General features: G+C 40.2%; 1 protein-coding gene across 1 annotated transcript in view; it reads left to right on the forward strand.

Annotated features, from left to right (window-relative positions):
- The window catches only part of LOC118857686 (DNA polymerase zeta catalytic subunit-like), a 175,865-nt gene that overhangs the window by 33,253 nt on the left and 123,577 nt on the right, over nucleotides 1-19,035 (forward strand). The gene's annotated exons all lie outside the window — the stretch shown is intronic.

The raw sequence follows: 19,035 nt of genomic DNA on the forward strand, positions 1-19,035 counted from the left end.
AAATGTCATTAATAACGAATTGATGAGGGCAGAGTAAAATCCAAACAACAGTAAGGGCCCAGTTGAGTTTAGATGACCTAAACTTGTCACAGCACTCTAGGGGGACTTCCTTCAGCTGGGCGGGTGAGGGTGGGAGAATAGAGGCAGTGAAAGGTTAGGGTTTAAAAAGGGATTTGTAGTGATAGACCAAGGAGGCAAGGGTTTCAAGGGTTGAGAACAGTGTGAATTTGAACTGCTTAACATATAGCATCATTGTGAGGCTCATATTGTGAGGAGAAAAATGAGGCCAGAACAAGAGTGATGGATTGGGAAAGAAGCATGAGACAGAGAGAAGAGAATTTGTTGTGAGGACAAAGAATGTATTTTACGAGGAGCAAGATAGATACAAGGAAAGACAAAGCAGGAGGTTATCTCCAAATCTTCAGATTTTTCTGTATTATGAAGGTGAAATGCTTTTAGTTATAAAATCAAGGCTATATTGAATTTTCTCCCTTGACCCTGTCCCCTTTCCTACAAGAAAGGAAGGGAAAAGGGGATGAGAGGGGAGGGGGGTGATAGAGGGGAGGGCTGACTGGTGAACAGGGCAACCAGAATATAAGCCATCTTGGAGTGGGGGGGAGGGTAGAAATGGGGAGAAAATTTGTAATTCAAAATGTTGTGAAAATCAATGCTGAAAACCAAATATGTTAAATAAATAAATTGCATTTAAAGAAAAGAAAAAAAAAAATCAAGGCTATAACCATCCCTGTATGTAGCTAAGGTAGAGTGAAGAGGAAGATCATGGGCTTTGAGGAGGCTGATGAATTGGGGAGCAAGGATGTTTGAGGAGACATCAAACTGCCCAAAAAAGCAAAGTGACTGGAGTTGAAACTTCCTGAAAATTCTGGCTCTCTTTTAGAAGAATATAGCGTTCAGTCAAGACATCACAACTGCAGCAATCAGATGCCGCTGAGGATGCGCTCCCTCACAGTGGTACAGTCAGGGCAGCACCATTGTTCTTTATACCAGCACAACCATTTGGTCTAAAGTTGTTTATCTGTCTATATAAGGTTTTCTTGATTTTAAGTTTATGATGAATTGAAAATGTAAAAAGCACTGTCATATAGTTTTCATTTTCAGTCTCACAATAATCAGGAATTTTATGCCATGCCTTGTGGTAGCGGACCAGCTCTCAATGAAAGTTTTCTTGATGTCTTGTGGCATCAAGTGATACTGGAATTAAATATCTGCTTGCTATCAGACTCTGCAAAAGAACTGCAACATCTCACAGATGCTGCAATATGCCTTAAATTAGTGTTTAATGATTACAAACCAGATTGGGTTTTTCCCGAAGACTTTCTATCCCCAAGTACATCATAAAGCAATATCATAATGAGTATCCATATAGCCTTAAACAAATATTCTTCTTGATTGGGTCCAGTTCCTCCAAGAAGATCTGTGGAGGTCAGAGAGCGCAGCAAATAATGTCTATCCAGTCCTTCTCACCGTCTGATCTTATCTGCAAAGGCTACATAGGTTCTTTGATATCATTGCTTTAGTTAGAATCCTCTTTCAGTGTTAAGTACTACTTTTCCTACCAGTGAAAATGTCATGAATAGTGACATTGAATATAAGTAAGAATGGTCAGAGGCCTTTAAAGGAGGAGGTTCCTTGAAAAGGAGGACATTACAATGTGTGGCTGTCTCAGACATAAATTTGAGATAGGTTGCCAGGTCATGGTAGTAACTACTTTAAAAGATGAGCTTTTCAAGTCTAACTACACACTGTTTACTAAATCTTACAGCAAAGATCTTAAAACTGAACATTCTATTGAATTCAGTGAAGCAGGTAATTCCATCTTAACTGATTTATCAAGGAAGCATAGAGTTTAATTAAATCTTTATTGATTTGTTCTGGCACCTGGGTGTAGCAACAGAGAGCTGCAATACAGGAATTATATCTTTGGGAGTAGATGTGAGCCCCTAGGCAGTGCTCTAATGAGAGAAAAGCTTTTGTCATGGAACAGCTGTGCTCATATTTCATACAGACAGTGAAACCTACATGCCTTCCCAGTCTTGCTTGTCAGCAGCAAAACAAATAAGGCTTGCAGGAAACAGCCGAGCTGCTGCTGCTCTGGGCCTTTGTGCCTTTCTATCAAGGAGGAGAAAGAGAATTCGGATTTTTGGCAACTTCATATCACACCTATTATTCAAATATAAGCTTTTGATCATGTTAAAAGAAGGACCCTTCCATACCTGTGCTTTTTTAGAAGGAAAAGATTTAGAAAGGTTCTTTTGTCACTATAAAATGGGATATTCAGGCCATTGTAGTAGATTCTCTCCCAGCATAGTTCCACCCACACAGCTATACTTCCGCATAGAAATAAGATCCTGTGTAGTCTATTGGCTCTCAAAGATTGAATATTTGCTTAATTATGTTTTACCCAAAACAGGATTGATCCACCCCCAAGCTAATTGATAGATACCAAAGGAAACTGCCATTCCTAAAGTATTTTTTTCTCATTTTCTGGCTTGTATGTAACCCTTCTTTGTAGTTGTAAAAGGACTTTCTTTCAAGGAGCTTAGCACAATTAGTAGATTTATAATCCTTTAAAGTGATTTTCTTTACAAGTAAAGAGACTTAGACATGAAATTAGAAGTAGAACCTAGTTCTGACTTCCTTACCCAGTGATGTATAAAACATTTTCTGAAAGAGCTGTCCAAAATTAGAATGACCAACATCAGAAGGTGTAGTGAGCTCCACTGCACTTGAAGAGGAATCCCCTCAGTGTGTTGAACTATATGTTCTTTGAGTTTCAATAATTAAAAATTCTGTGATTCTCTGACATGTATACTTAATACTAATCAAAAATTTTTCTTTTTCTTTTTAAAAATTGTCTTATTTACTTTCTTAAAGCACAGAGCTTATTTTTTGTAATTCTAAATTCTCTCTCATCCCTTACCTTCTCCCTACCCAATGAGAAAGCAAGAAAAACTAAACCTAATACAAACTGTGAGGTTTAAAAAGATTCAAGAGACACAGTTTCTGGGAAACTGAATCATTTTTTTAATAAATCCAGCAAGTTATTAATAAAAGCATGGTCATTTGGCCATCTCTCTTAGACCGAAGATAGTCATGGTGGGCTCACAGTTTATATAGTCTTTGAATAGGGGCTGATGTCACCCCTGAACCAAGAAAATATCTATAACCCACCACTCCCAGCTATACCAGACCATTTCCAGCCTTGGGCTATCTAGACAAAAGGAGCTCGAGTAGAACAAAATGGACTTCCCCGTCCTAGATTAAATTCCTTGCAAGGTTGAGTGGGGACTGACCAAGATCTAGGAGAGTCAATGCAAATTCCTTTTCAGTAAATTTTTCCCATTTTCTTTTCAACTAAAGGTAACTTTTTAAAATGAGTAGCTTAGAAAAAAGGGAGAGCCTCTGAATCTCCCAAAGATACTGGTTATTGTTAATAATTTCTCACATTATACAGTTATGCAAAACGGACTTCCCACATTAGCCATGTTCCAAAAGAAAAAGAAAAAAAATCTGCTTCAATCCACACTCTGAATCTATTAGAGCTTTCTAGCTAAAGGTGGACAGCATACTTCACCATGAGTCCTTTGGAATTGTGGTGGGTCATTGTATTGATCAGTGTTACTAAGTCATTCAAATTTGATTATCTTTACAGAATTACTGTTATTGTATATCTTGCTCTGGTTCTGCTCACTTCACTTTGCACCAGTTCATAAAGGTCTTTCCAAGATTTTCTGGAGCTATCCCGTCCATCATTTCTCATAGCACAACAATATTCCATCACATTCATGTACCACAATTTGTTCACCCATTCTCCAGTTGATGGGCATCCTGCTATGGATATTTTTGTACATATGGGCCCTTTTCCTTTTCTTTGATTTTCTTGGGGTATAGCCATAATAGCAATGTTGCTAGTTAAAGGATAAGCATAGTTTAATAGATTTAAGGCCATAGTCCCCAGTTGGAGAACGGTTGAACTGAAGAACTGTTTTTTCATATCTTTGGCCATTTATCAGCTGGGGAATGGTTCTTACTCATGTAAATTTGACCCAGGTCCCTATATATATTAGAAATGAAACCTTTATGAGAGAAACTTGCTGCAAAGGTTTTTTCCCACAGTTTCCTGCCTTTCTTCTAATTCAAGTGCAAAGATTTTTTAATTTTATGTAATCAAAATTATCCATTTTAACTTCCCATGAACTTCTGTCTCTTCTTTGGTTATGGACTCTTTCCCTATTCATAGAGCTGACAGATAATTTCTTCTTTGCTCCCCTAAATTTGCCTATGATGTTTCCTTTTATGTCAGAAATCATGCACCCATTTTGAGCTTATCTTGGCATACAGTGTGAGGTCTTGGTCTATGCCAGATTTCTGCCAGACTACTTTGCAGTTTTCCCAACAGTTATCAACAGTGAATTTATCAAATAGTGAATTCTTTCCCTAGTAGCTGGAATCTTTGGGTTTATCAACAGGGTTACTGTATTCATTTGCTTCTGTATATTGGGTACCTAATCTGTTCCATGGATCAAACTCTCTCTTACCCAGTTCCAAACTGTTTTTGATGCTTACAACTTCATAGTGTAGTTTGAGATCAAGTACTGCTCTGCTAGCTTCCTTCCCTCTTTTTTTTTCATTGATTCCTTTGTTATTCTTAACCTTAAAATTCCTCCCTGATGAATGTTGATATTTTTTCTACTTCTATAAAGTAATTCTCTGATAGTTTACTATGGTACTAAATAAATTATTTTAAGTAGTATTGTCACTTTTATTATATTGGGCAATTAATGAGCAATTAACATTTCTCCGATTGTTTAGATCTGTCTTTATTTGTGTGGAGAGTGTTTTGTAATTGAGTTCTTATAGTTCCTGTATGAATCTTACTTAGCATGTAGAATCCCAAATATTTTATACTGTCTGTAGTTAGTTTAAATGGAATTATTCCTTCCTGCTGTCATTTGTTGGTAATATACAGAAAAACTAACAATTTATGTGAGTTTGTTGTATTTCCTGCAACTTTCCTGAAGTAGTTGTTTTAATTATTATTTGTTAATTGACTCTCTGGGGTTCTCTAGTAAACCATCATGTCATCTGGAAAAGGTGATAGCTTTGTTTCCTCTTTTCCTATACTTCTTCCTTCAGTTTCTTTTTCTTGCCTCATTGCTATTGCTAACATTTCTAGGACAACATAAATTAGTAATGGTGGTAATGGACAATCTTGCTTCACCCCTGATCTGGCGAAAGAGGCTTCTAGCTTATTCCTATTACAGAAAATGCTTACTCATGGTTTTAGATAGTTGCTACTTATTTAAAGGAAAGCTCCTTTTATGCCTGTGTTTTCTAATGGGTTTTTTTAAACCAGGAATGGGTATTATATTTTACCAGAAGCTTTTAATACATCTGTTGAAATAATCATGTAATTTTGATTATTTTTCTTATTGATATGGTCAGTTATGCTTATAGTTTTCCCAATATTGTACCAGTTCTTCATTCTTGATATAACTACAGCCTGGTAATAGTATATCATCTTTGTAGTATGTTGTTGTAACCTCCTTGTTAGTATTTCATTTAAAAATTTTCTATCGAAATCATAATAGTGTCATAGAAGGAATGTGGTAGGACCCCTATTTCTTTTGATAATAAACTCTTCCCCTTTCCATAGATCTGATGCTTCTCTGCTCTACTAATTTGCTAATATTACCCTTTATGACAACATCATGTACCCATTTTAACTTAACTTGGTATAAAGTGTAAGATCTTCATCAACGCTTAATTTCTGCCATAATATTTTTCAGTTATCCCAACAATTATTAAATAGTGAAGTCTTGCCCCAATAACTGGGACCTTTGAGTTTATCAAACACTAGCTTACTCAGGTTTTTTGGAATTAATTATTCTTTAATGTTTGGTATAATTCACTTGGAAATCCATCTGGTTCCTTTTCCCTTAGGGAGCTCACTGATTGTTCATGTTCTCTTTTTTAAGACAAGATTATTTAAGTATTCTATTCCCTCTTCTGTTAATCTGGACAGTTTATATTTTTGTAAATATTCATCCATTTCATCTAGATTAACAGGTTTATTGGCATAGAGTTGAGCAAAATAGCCCCCAACTATTGCTTTTATTTCCTCTTCATTGGTTATGAATTTACCTCTTTTCACTTTGATACTGCTAATTTGATCTTCCTTTTTTTAATCACATTAGCCATTTGTTTAAGTATTTTAGTGGGTTTCCTCCCTGCCTCCCCCCAAAAAAGCTCTTAGTTTTATTTATTATTTCAATGTTTGGATTTTAACTTTCTATGTTGTTCATCTCTCCTTTGATCTTCAGGATTCTTATTTTGGTGTTTAATTGGAGGTTTTCAACTTGGTTTTCTAGGGTCTTTTTTAGTTGTGTTTCCAATTTGGTGATCTGTTCTTTGTCTCTTTTATTGAAGTAAGCATTTAGAATATGAATTTTCCACCAAGTTCTGCTTTGGCAATAACAAATTTTAACATGTTTGCTTATTGTTGTCATTATCTTTAATGAAATTATTGTTTCTGTGATTTTTTCTTTAACCCTCTCAGTCTTTAGGACTAGGTTATGTAGTTTCCAACTAATTAATAGCTAACATTTTTACAGTGCGTATTCTTTGCCAGGCAGTATGCTAAGCACGTTACAATTTTACTCTTATTTGATCTTCACAACAACCCTGGAAGGTAGGTATTATTATTATTATTATCCCTATTTTACAGATAAGGAAGCTGATACAAATAGGAATTAAATGACTTGCCCAGGGGTCACATCCCTATTGCATCTAGGGCCATATTTGAATTTAGGTCTTCCTGAGTCTCTTCCAGGAATTTTATATACTGCACCACCTAGCTGAATTGCTATTGCCAATCTATGCTTCAAAGGCCCTTTTATGGATATAATTTTTTTGCCTAATAGTCTGAAAAAGATGCATTTAATCTTTCTATTTACCTGCATTTCTTTGTGATATTTTTTGCCCTAATACATGCTCAAATTTTACAAAAGTGCCATGCACCATGCATACTCCTTTCTATTCCTATTCAATATTCATCATATCTAACTTTTCTAAAATTCCATTCCTCTCCTTAACTTCTTTCTTGTTTATTATATGGTTAGATTTATTTAGATCTGAAAGGAATAAATTGAAATTCCCCACTAGTATAGTTTTACTATCTATTTCTTCCTATAACTCATTTAATCTCTCCTGTAAGAATTTGAATGCTATGTCATTTGGTACATATATTTTCAATATTGCTGTTAACTTAGTGTCTATGGTACATTACAGTAAAAAGTAGTTTCTTTATCTCTTTTAATTTTACCTATTTTTGGTTTTGCTTTATCTGAGATCATCATGAATGCCACCCTTATCTTTTTTACTTTAGCTGACCCATAAACCCATCCCCTTATTTCAACTCTGTGTATATTTTTCTGTGTTTCCTGTGAACAACACACTGTTAGATTCTGGTTTCTAATCCATTCTACTCTCCTCTTCCATTTTGTAGGTGAGTTCATCCCATTCATATTCACAGTTATGACTGCTGAGTATTTCTCTCCATCCTAATTTCTTACACTTCCCTTTCTCTTTTTCACCTTGAGTCTGTTTTGCTTCTGACTACTGCCACCTTTTAATATACCCTCGCTCCCTACCCTCCATTTCCCTTAACCCCTTTCCCTCTTCCTTTCCTGTTGGATAAGATGAATTTCCATACCCCACTGTGTATGTTTATTACTCCCTTCTTGAACCAGTTCTGATGAGAATGAGGTTCAAGCATTGTCCTCTTCCTGACCACCCCCTGCCACAGTCCTCTCCATCATATCAACTCTTCTTTGCATGTCCCATTTATGTAAGGCAGTTTCCTGCTTCTTCCTCTCCCTTTCCCCCACTCCTAGTTTGTTCCTTTTCCTCACTTTTCCATTCTTCTTTGGAAATTATCCTATCATAATAGAATCACATTCAAGCCTTATGTCTAATTAGATTTCCCTCTAAGAGCTATAATGATGATAAAGTACTGAGGGGTTATGTGTATCCTCCATAAAAGAAGGTAAACAGTTTAACTTTGTTCAGTCCCTTATGATTTCTCCCTGATGTTTATCTTTTTATTCTTCTCTTACTACTGTTTGTTCGCATGTCATATTTTCTTTTCATCTCTCATCTTTTCATCAGGAATCCTTAAAATATCATTAAATGTCCATTTTCCCCCTATACGATTATACTCAATTTTGCTGAATAGATTAGTCTTGACTTCTAGAATGTCATACCCTTTGCCCTCTGTTTCTTTATTTGATGGCTGCTAAATCTTACGTGATTTTGGTTGTAGTTTTTTGATATTTTAATTCTTTCTTTCTGGCTGCTTGCAGTGTATTTTCCTTTACTTGGGTGTTCTGGATTTTGGCTAAATTCTTCTATTTTCAGATACCCTGAAACTTGAATATTAATACCAGTACTGCCACCAAGCTAGCTGTGTGATCTAGGCCAAATCACTTAATTTCCCTAGACTTTGGGTTCCAAATCTGTAAAATGTTCTCACTCCTTCCAAGTGTTAGTTTCACTGGCTTCCTTTAGATCTCAGCTCAGATCCCAAATTCTGCAGGAGGCCTTTTCCCATCTGTCTTATTCCCCCTCTTCCCTCCCTACCTGCTAGTGTCATCCCCTCTGAGATTATCTCCCATCACTCTGTATACATCTTGTACTTTGGTAGTTATTTACTACCATCTTACTACAATTAGAATGTGAATTCTCCTTGAGGGTAAGGACTGTGTTTCCCTATCTTTGTATCTCTAGTATTGAGCATAGTTCCTTGCACATAGTAAGTGCTTACTAAATGCTTGTTGACTAACTGGCCAAATGGCTCCATCATCTATTGCCAGGTGAGAGAGAAGCTGGAAGGCAGGGGAAAATATTTCCGGGGACTTAACCCTCCAAACTTCAGGGTGAGTTCTATAATCACCTGTACCACAATAGTTTTGCTGTCTTCAGGTTAAAATAATGGTTCTGAAATTATCTATGAAAAAAATGTATTTGCCCATTCATTAACACTGTGCAAGCAGCAATCCCTTTGAAGGCTCCAGAACAATAAATACTTCTGCTAACCAGAAGTTTTCTTTTATGGGAGCCTATTTACACATACAAGAATTGTCATCACGTGTCCAGGTTATATGAAGCAACAAGCTTCAGAATAGGAACTGCCTGAATTTTAGATTTAGAAGTCTGTATATTTAGAGTTGTTCTTCTTGCTTTACATGGCTTTTCTGTACTTTTAGATATGCAAGAACTGTACGGACTGCCGTGACCCACAGATCCAGTGTGTTTCACTGAACTGCCCAATACTTTTCAAACTCTCCAGAGTGAGTCGAGAACTGTCCAAGGCACCATATCTCCACCAACTGCTAGACCAGTTTTAAACAGTCAATGTTACAGGATTCCAGGTGCTAAATTTTTCATTGTTTACCACTGAGCTGTTGTGCATGGTGCTTTTCCAACTTTCATCAAGTCAAGGCCTCGTCTAAAGCTAAAGCTAAAGCTAAAGCTAATGCTAAAGATCATACTTGTGGATCTCTGAATAGCTCATTTCTTAAGATGTATAAATTCCTCCTTTCACATTTTTAACATTCTGTTTTATAATGCAGATGTTGAATTAGCTCCAATGTGTATGTGTAACATCTTGTAAATCCATTAAATATGTCATGTTTACCTCCTTGTGGAAGGAGCACTGAAAACCTCTTACAGAAAAACCATTAGTGTGTTTTCCTTGAACTGTCAGTATCAAAACATGTGTTACCTATAGATATATTATCCATTCACTTTATAATTTTGACTGCAAAATATTTTGTAAATACACTTTTTTACTTTTCAAACAACTGAGTAAAATAACATGCAATGAATTTTATACGGATAATTTTAAAGTTGTTTGGTATATTTCCTCTAGGTTTTGCTCGACTCAAAGTAGATGTTATTTTGATCAAACTGTGCAAACAATAGTACCATGTGTAGCATTTTGAAACATTATTTTCTAAAAATTGCTGTCTTGCTTTAGCTATTAATAGGGCATTGTGAGGAACTGTGCAAAGGCATTTTTGTTACAAACCTGTGGGACTGTTGCAATACTTTAAATATAAGAAATTTTATTGCATTTTTGCTTGTTTTGTATAGACATTTCTATTGCTTCTAAATATGCTTAAAATATTTTCTTTCCTTATGTACTGTACAGTTAATCTTACTTGTCATCATCTTGAATATAAAATGTGTATTTAGGATGTTTCTATAACTGTATAAAATGACAAAGGAATTATGTGGTCAGTACATTGTTTTCTAAACTGGAAATCATCTTGTTTTAAAAGTTAATAATGGAAACCATATTAAAATTGAATAAAATATGAAAGGTAGTCATGTGATTTCTAAGTTGGTGTTAAGTGGAATTTGTGAATTTTAAAATCTTAAGTTGGCTCAGTTTTATTCCATAATTACAGAATTACATCATAATCACATTATAATCATAATTACAGAATTTGAGAGTTAGAAGGACCTCAATCCCCATCTAGAACAACCCATAAAAAAAGAATCTCCACTCCACACCTATCAAATGGTCATCCAGCTACTTCCACTTGAAGATTTCCACCCATATGGGACAGAATTTTAAAATGATAGGAGGAGGGGAGGAGCCAAGATCGCGGCTGGCAAGCAGGGTGAGCTCCATACCGAGTCCCTCCAAAAACCTATAAAAAATGGCTCTGAACCAATTCTAGAACGGCAGAACCCACTAAACAGCAGAGGGAAGCAGGGCTCCAGCCCAGGACAGCCTGGATGGTCTCTGGGTGAGGTCTATCCCACACAGAGCTGGGAGCTGGGAACAGAGTGGAGCAGAGCCCAGCCTGAGCGGCGTGGACCAACAAGACCAGCAACCAGGCAGAGCATGCCCTAGCACCATGAATCAGTGAGCTGCGGCAGTTACCAGACTTCTCAACCCATAAACACCAAAGACTGCTGAGAAGGTTAATGGGAAAAGCTGTGGGAGTGGAAGGAGGTCGCGGTTTGGCTTCCAGCCCCAGGGGCAGCAGAGGTGGGGCAGCTACTGCTCTTGTTGCTTCTGGCTCCAGGGCCACCTGGTGGGAGGAATTAAGTGGCAGATCAGAGCAGGAATGCACAGCCTGCTGAAGATCTAAGCCCAGTCCGGGTTGGGGGTTCTTGGGGAAGGAGCAGTGCTGGTGTGGCAGAGCCAGCACCTCCCCCCCAAACGTGGAACATAGAACTCTCTAGTCTACAAGCAGTCATACCCCACTGAAAAACTCAAAGGTCAAGTTAGTTGGCTGGGAACATGGCCAGGCAGTGAAAACGCACCCAGATTCAGTCTCAGACTTTGCATTCTTTCTTTGCTGACAAAGAAGACCAAAACATACAGCCTAAAGAAGTCAATAAAGTGCAAGAGCCTACACAAAAAGCCTCCAAGAAAAACATGAACTGGTCCCAGGACATGGAAGAGCTCAAAAAGGATTTGGAAAAGCAAGTTAGAGAAGTACAGGAAAAATTGGGAAGAGAAATGAGAAGGATGCGAGAAAACCATGAAAAACAAGTCAATGACTTGCTAAAGGAGACCCAAAAAAATACTGAAAAAATACACTGAAGAAAACAACACCTTAAAAAACAGACTAACTCAAATGGCAAAAGAGCTCCAAAAAGCCAATGAGGAGAAGAATGCCTTGAAAGGCAGAATTAGCCAAATGGAAAAGGAGATCCAAAAGACCACTGAAGAAAATACTACCTTAAAAATTAGATTGGAGCAAGTGGAAGCTAGTGACTTGATGAGAAATCAAGATATTATAAAACAGAACCAAAGGAATGAAAAAGTGGAAGACGATGTGAAATATCTCATTGGAAAAACCACTGACCTGGAAAATAGATCCAGGAGAGATAATTTAAAAATTATTGGACTACCTGAAAGCCATGATCAAAAAAAGAGCCTAGATATCATCTTTCAAGAAGTTATCAAGGAGAACTGCCCTGATATTCTAGAGCCACAGGGCAAAATAGAAATTGAAAGAATCCATTGATCGCCTCCTCAAATAGATTCCAAAAAGAAATCTTCTAGGAATATTGTTGCCAAATTCCAGAGCTCCCAGATCAAGGAGAAAATACTGCAAGCAGCCAGAAAGAAACAATTTGAGTATTGAGGCCTGGTCTCTGCTAAAGCTGGGGTGGGGGAGGGCGGGGAAACACACCTTTAGTTCTGTGGAAACAAAACTCCTCCTCCCATTTCTTACAATGGGACCAGAGAATAAGCACGGAGAGGCACGCATATGGCCCAGACATCTCACGACTCCAGTGCTTCCAAGATCCTAATGTACTGTAATGATGTTGTGTGGGACGAGTGAAGACCTCTCATAAAAGGGAACAAATTAAATAAATAGAAATAAGTAGGATAGTGAGTCCCATTTCTCTACTTAGATATTTTCCCCTCCACAAGCTTAGCTAGTGACCGTAGGCCCCCGAGGTTAAGAACAGGTCCTGTGTATTTACCTAATGGCGAGAGGCCTGGAAGAAAGAAGGGTTGAGGTGAATAAGTCAGCAACTATAAAATTCTCTGAGGATAAGGATAAGACACAGGACACTCACCCCGTGTACATTGACCCCAAGATAAGAGAACCTCTGTTTGGGGAAGAATGGATGGAAAGCCGAAAAGCCAGGTGCAATATAGATGTGCAGGATTAGGTAACTAACAACTAATTCCTGCCTGTCACCAATAACCGAACTGTTTGTTTAATCGTCATTGTCATTTAAGACAGATTTACTACCTTGAGATTGATAGTAGAATGAAATAAGGATGGTGGGAGGTTTATGACTGTCTCCTGCTTGTAAAAATAACCATACTGTTTGTTCCTTGCCGTTGTCCCTGGGTAGATTTATCGCGTCTAGATTGTACCCTCAAGGCTTACGTCTGCAAGCTGAGAGGAAGGAGGTTGGGAGGGGGAATTGTGATTAGGGACCTATATAAACACCCCAATTTTCTGTGTCCAGTGCGCTCTGACACTGAGAGGACCCCCAAGTCCTCTCGATGTCCGGGTGGCCCTTTCCTGCAGGATCGTAATAAATTTTCCTTTCTACTTTCACCTTGAGCCTCTGTTGTTAATTTTTGGATTCGTAAAATCCATCCCACACAATGTAACCATGCTGGCATCTCCCCTGAGCTGTCACTCTTTGCTACTGTTTTCAATTGTAATATGGTTTCTTCCACATAGAAGGGAGTCTGTCAGCTCTCTAATTGGATAGACTCAAGGGTTATCTTTAGCTCTTTTATTTGCTACAAACCCCCCAGGCAGCCACACTTAACCAACCCACTAACTAGAGAAATGCTTATGCCTTTTAAATCTCTCTTTTAAACTCTTCCACCCCTGATGTACCTCAATCTAAACCTAAACCTAAGTTACAGCCTGAAATTCCTTTGAATACATATCAAATCCATGGATCACTAATCTGTTGTTGTTGTTCAGGTGGTTCAGTTTTATCTGACTCTTTGTGACCCCTTTTGGGGTTTTCTTGAGTCTTGCCTTATGTCTTGCCATTGTATTCTAATGACTCTGGAGTATATGAGGCTGATGACTTTGTGCCACTCTGCCTCACTTAAATCCAATTTACACACAAGTCAAGACATCACCCTCATGATGTCACTGGTCTTCCTAAAGAAGGCAGGACAAACAGCAGTAGCTGCCCTCTGGATACCCAACCTGTTATTTTTCTTCTTTCTCCTCCTCCTCCTCCCCCAGCACATCTGTTCCCTCTCCACTTAGGGCATCATACTTTGAATGGGGGCTTTGTCCAAAGGAATATAATTTTTGGTCACTGATAATTTGCAAGATATTTGGGGATTTGGGGGCTGGATTTTCCCCCCTATTTATTTTTCAAAAAAGCTAGGACAGTTTACTCTTTGTCTTGCACAATTATCACTTATGCTTTCGTGAACTATAGCTCTTGAAACACAGGCTTTAAAAAAAGCCCTTTATGATTCAAATGGAGCTACTTCAGTACCCTTTAAACCCAAACCCCTCTGGCCTTCATTGAGTGGTCAATAGAGGCCCCAGCCTTAGCCTCTGTTGCTCAACATTTGATTTTGATGTCTTAAAATCAGTGTAACTAGCAATTGTTTTCTGTTCTAGGTAGAAACTCTTGAGGGTCTTCCCCTCCCAGATTCATACTTTTGTGAAAAGGGTGAAATACCCTACAATTCTGAGCTTAACCATAAATGAAAAAAAGATGAATGTTGAATAATAAGGAGAAGTTAAATGTTTTAAGAAGGAAACCAGACCTGAAGAGATTATTTGATTTGCAACACCACAGACAACAGGAATGCAGGAGGGATGAAAGAAGGCAGCAGCCAAGGGCGGCAACAGCAAGAGACAGACCAGTAAGAGATTTCCTTATAAATGCACACAAGATGATAGGGGTGCAGGTGGAAGCAACAGTGAAGAGGCAGGCCTGGAGCATTGTAGACAAATCCTGACAGCACCATGACCACAGATGAATCAATGGGTTTGGGGGACTAAATCAGAAAATGGGAGGGTACGTGAAAGAGGAGGGGAGCAGGGGCATGCAAGTGTGTTATGTGCCCAGGTCAAGTTAAAGGCAGGTAATGAGAGGAAGGTGACTCCTAATGGTGTCTCAAGAGTCTGCAGGTGAGGGGGAAAGGCAGTGGGGGGAGAAGGGGTGTACTGAAAAGAGGGAGAAAGTCTGGTTTTGGTGGTAGGAGAGGGTTCTACTGATGAATGCTCCTATAGATGTTAAGTGAAGGGAGATGAGGTGGGTGTTGTGTGGGAGATTTGATGCTTGAAACGATTACTCATGGTAAAAACTAGGTAAAGACCCACATCTTACACTGTATACCAAGATAGACATAAAGGGGGATATCATAAGCAAATTAAGGGAGCATGAAATGGTTTACCTGTCAGATCTATGGATAAGGGAAGAATTTATGACCAAATAAATGGTAGAGAGCATTATGAGAAATAAAATGGATAATTTTGATTATAATACATTAAAAAGGTTTTACACAAACAAACCCAATGCAGCATAGATTAGAAGGAAAGCACAAAGGTGAGGGAAAAATTTTTATAGCAAATGTCTCTGACAAAGGCCTCATTTCTCAAATGTATAGAGGATTGAGACAAATTTATAAGAATACAAATTATTCTCCAATTGGTAAAGGATATGAATAGGCAGTTTTCAGACAAAGAAATCAAAGCTATCTAGTCATAATAAAAAATGCCCTAAATTAATATTCATTAGAGAAATGCAAATTAAAACACCTCTGAAGTACCACCTCACATCTATTAGATTGGCTAATGATGAGGGCACAGTCTCTGGGAACCCCCTTGAATCTGGAATACAGTCTCTGGGAGCCCCCTTGAACTGTCCTTGAATCTTCCAACTGGATCTGGCCTTCCCCTAAGGCCACAAGCCTCACATTATCATTAGGCCCAAATCTCTACTTAGCCTCACCCTTTATTGTCCAGCTACTTCCCCACCCTTGATATATCAGTATCCATGCTTCAGCTACTTCCCATCCTTAATTCCATTCTCTAGGTTCCTGGACTCTGACCCCACCTTATCCTCCTTAGACTTCCCCTCAAGACCCTCCCTAAACCCCTCCTCTAGTCACCCCAGACCACCCCTCAATCCCTCCTACAATCTTTGTGTATATAATCTCCATCTTGCCTCCATGAAGGTGCTCAGATTCAATCTAATTCAGTAGGTTGAATCTGGCTGGCTTGTGGAAACAAGAGTCACAAAGGGGGGGATTTCTTAAGACAGCCCATTATGGTGAATCCCTAATAAACTTTCTCTTTTCCCTTGGCTGAGGAGGCTTTTGGCAGGAACTGGCATGTTGGTATTTTGGGGTCTCGAGCACCCCTAGAAACCTGTGGTTCCCCAACAATCATCATTTACAAAAACCTCTTCATTTTTGGTTCCCTGACCAGGAATACTGCTCATCTCAAGTTTTTCTCCAGCCAAGACTGGAAGGTAAGCCTCTCCCTATCCCAACCCCTCCTTGCTCTCCAAGAATTTTGGAAGTGCTTTTCGGGCCTGACTTCCCAGGTCCCCGGTAGGTCAGACAGCTGCTCGCTGTCTCAGACTCAGCCTGACGCTCTCAGGTTCTCAGTCCAGTGGTTTATGTTCAAGCCCATGGACCTGGGCACACCTTCTAAAGCATAGACGACAAGGATGGATGCCCTATCCGGAAGTGCGCCCCCAATTTTCCCAATTCTCTCAGTGCTAGGGAATGGGAAAATCTCAGGTACCTTTTTGTGTTTGTTTCTTCCTGTCTTGCTTTGTTCCTTTTTGAGGCTTACTCTGAGATCCTCCTTGCAGAGGAAGGGACTTCCAGCCCGTCCCCCACCACAGGCTCACAATGGGTCAATTCTCCTCAATCCCCAAAACTTCACCCTTGGGCTGTCTTTTACAAAATTGGAAAAAAATTTAAGTTCTCTAAAGAACTTAAAAAGAAAAAGCTGGTATACCTTTGCAATACCTCTTGGCCACAATATCGCCTAGAAGGCCATGAAGAGTGGCCTTATTTTGGGACTTTACAATATAATACTCTTTTACAGTTAAAATTATATTGTCAGTGAGAAAGAAAATGGACAGAAATTCCTTACATAATGACCTTCGTGGAGCTCTCTTGGAACCCCGTTCTCAGAAAAGATTGTAAGATGCTCATAGCTAGAGCCCCCCCACAAAGGGGCAATGGGGGTCAACAGGACATTTTGGATAACCCCCTCCTTATGGCCCCCAGGGCTTCAGCCCCAGCCCCTCCTCCTGCTCCCCAACCTCCTCGGAGCACCTTTGTTTCCGTGCTCCCCCTTCCATGGCCATCCCCTCTTTCTCTTGGTTTCCTGTAGTGCAACCCTCCTCTTTTCCTGCCTCCTTCACAGTCCAAGTCTCCTGCCCTGCATCTCCTCCCATGGCCCCACCCCCTTGGCGACCCCTGCTCAGGTCCCAGCCAAGGGTGTTGTTGAGGTGCCTCCTTCTGTGGCCCCTTCCCCTGAAGGGACCCCTACTCAGGTTCTGGCCTCATGGCCTGCCCCTATTTCAGGCCCTGCAGTATCTACCACTATGGGCCCTATCCCCAAGACAACCCCTACTCAGGTTCCAGCCTCGGGCCCTGCCCCTAAGGCAGTACCTCCTCCCCTGGCCCCTCTCTCTGAGGTGGCTCCCACTCAGGTCTCTTTGGTATCTCCCCCTCTGGCCCCTACCCTTCCTCAGGTACCAGCTGATCTTCTCCCTTGCCAGCCAGATGCCCTGGCCTTGCAGTCTAATCTAGGTCAGCCGGCAGCTCCCAGCCCCTCCCTCACCAGAAGTGGGACTTCCTATATCCCTCCCCAAGCTCCAGGTCCCACAGCACCTTCAAGGCTTTTTCCCCTGAAGGAAATGCCTGGCTCCCCTGCTGGGACAAGGAGAGTGCATGTTCCATTCTCCATTTCAGATCTCATCCAAATTAAAGAAAAACTGGGGAGATACTCAGAAGATCCCACTAAATTTACTGAGGGTTTTAGGGATCTGTCCTTACAATTTGAACTGTCTTGGTGTGATTTGCATATCCTTTTCTCTACCTGTTGTATCACTGAGGAGAAGAGGAGAATCTGGGAACAAGCCCAAAAATTTGGGGATCATTTGGCTAGCAATAACCCAATAAAATATCCCCCAGGTACAGCTGCTGTTCCCACTAGTGACCCAGGATGGAATTACCAAAAGAGTGAAGATAGGGGAAAGAGAGACCATATGGTAATTTGCCTGTTAGAAGGCCTAAGAACTGCATTTCAAAAGCAAATAAATTTTCAAAAAATTAGGGAAGTTACTCAGGGAGAAAAGGAAAACCCTGCTCTTTTCCAAGCCCAGCTAGTAGAAGCTATTAAGAAGTATACAAATTTGGATCCTGATTCTATTGAAGGGGCAGCAATACTTAACATGTATTTCATTAATCAGTCTGCCCCAGATATTGGGAGGAAACTGCAGAAATTGGCAATGGGACCCCAAACACCTCAGGCCCAATTACTGGGCTTGGCCTTTGGAGTGTATAACAATAGAGACCTGCTTGCAGCAGAGGAAAAAGAACACAGGGAAAGAGCTAGAGACAGAGAACACGCTCAATTCTTAGCTGCTGCCATGGCCAGGAAACCCCCAAGGAGTGCCCCTCCAGGGAGCCCCCTTCAAAGCCCATTGGCTTGGGCAGTGGGGAAACCTGCTTTCGATGCCACAAGGAGAGTCACTGGTCTAAGGAGTGCCCCTCTAGGGCGCACCCCTGGAAGAGGCCTCCAGGATCCAGGCCTCCAGGACCATGTCCAGCATGTAACCAGGAGGGACATTGGAGGAAGGATTGTCCCCAAGGTTGGAAAAGTGGTAGAGCCTCCTCCCAGTACCTTGTCCTCCAGTCTTCTCAAGACTCGGAAGGAGGGGAAAGCCTGGGGCTTGGCAGTGCTCCCACTTTCTCCACCTCTCTCACAGAGCCCTGGGCAAAATCGAGGCAGAAGGTAAGGTTACCCACTTTATCACAGCTATGTTCTCTTGTTTTAACTAATGGCTCTGCCCCTACATGCCCCTCAACCCATCAGGTCATGGGCATCAAGGATCTGTTGTTTAAACACTCCTTCTCTGGCCCTGCCCCATGGTTGGGAAGGGACCTGATGGTGAAATTGGGAAGCCAATTTTCTCTAGTTAAACCTCGTAACTCCCTTTACTCTCTGTTTACCAGACCTCCCCATGTTCCCTCAGAGGTGTGGGAGAAGGTTGAGCCAATTGTTTGGGATCAGGGAATTCCTGGGCAAGCTACTTCTGCCACCCCAGCCATAGTTACCCTCCATTGCCTTCAATATCCAATTAAGCCCAAGGCTTGGGAGGGACTGCAACCATTAATTGCCACTCAAGGCCCCGACTCACTCCCTCTAGATTGGGGCCCCTACCAAGCAAAAGCTTTTAAGACCTTGAAAACTAAGTTGACCACCACTCCAGCATTAGCTTTACCTAATC

This window comes from Trichosurus vulpecula, chromosome 7, assembly GCF_011100635.1.
Source record: "Trichosurus vulpecula isolate mTriVul1 chromosome 7, mTriVul1.pri, whole genome shotgun sequence".
NCBI classification, from domain to species: Eukaryota; Metazoa; Chordata; class Mammalia; order Diprotodontia; family Phalangeridae; genus Trichosurus; species Trichosurus vulpecula.